This window comes from Coffea eugenioides, unplaced genomic scaffold (assembly GCF_003713205.1).
Source record: "Coffea eugenioides isolate CCC68of unplaced genomic scaffold, Ceug_1.0 ScVebR1_3070;HRSCAF=4215, whole genome shotgun sequence".
In the NCBI taxonomy this organism is placed as follows: Eukaryota; Viridiplantae; Streptophyta; class Magnoliopsida; order Gentianales; family Rubiaceae; genus Coffea; species Coffea eugenioides.
This window is the reverse complement of record NW_020863613.1, coordinates 76,114-76,892: the sequence shown is the minus strand read 5'-3', so window position 1 is coordinate 76,892 and position 779 is coordinate 76,114.

Sequence of the window (779 nt, the reverse complement as noted above, 5' to 3'; positions counted from 1 at the left end):
CCATTAGGTGCTAGTAAGTTGTTTGGTGAAGTTTTTAAGGAAGCTAAGGTGTTCTACAACTCCTTCTCTCTTGTTTACTAGGTAAGTGGTGATTATACTTCCTCCTACACTTAATGATGCTTAATTTGTGCCTAGTGGTGGCTAAAGTGCTGAAATTTGTGGTTTGTTTCTTGGTTTGAGATGAATTGGTGAAGTTTTTATTTTATTGAGGAATTTTCTGGTTTAATGTGATCATGATGTTGTGGTTATTTATGATGGTTGGTAATGAGGGGTTATGACTCTAGTAGGTGTATATGATTGGTAATTGCAACCAATTTTGGATTTGGAAGGAATTTGAGAAAGTTAGGGTTTCATAACCCCTTTTTCTGTCCGGTTCTGTATCATATGGTTATAGGCCGAATTGGCCTTTTCTTAAAACATGAAAGTTGTAGGTATTGATGTTTTAAGGGTTCCTGTAAAATTTCAGGGCAATTGGAGTAGTGTAGAGTGAGAAATGTCGAATTTACTATTGTTGTTCTGGGTTCATCAGGATGGCCGAACTGCGCCTGTAATCGTCTCTTTTGACTGGAATTGCTTTGGATTTGGTTGTTGAGGTCTTCTGATGAAGTGTAGCTTGATGTCCTAGCTACCATATGCCTTTGGAATTTCTGCATTTGGACCTGTTTTGACCGAGTTGTACTGATTACAGCATAGTGTAATTTGTAAACCTGCAATTAAGGTTCTGGTTTGGTATTTGGCATATTTGACTTAATTGTGCTGGGATTTGGACTGAGTGGCCT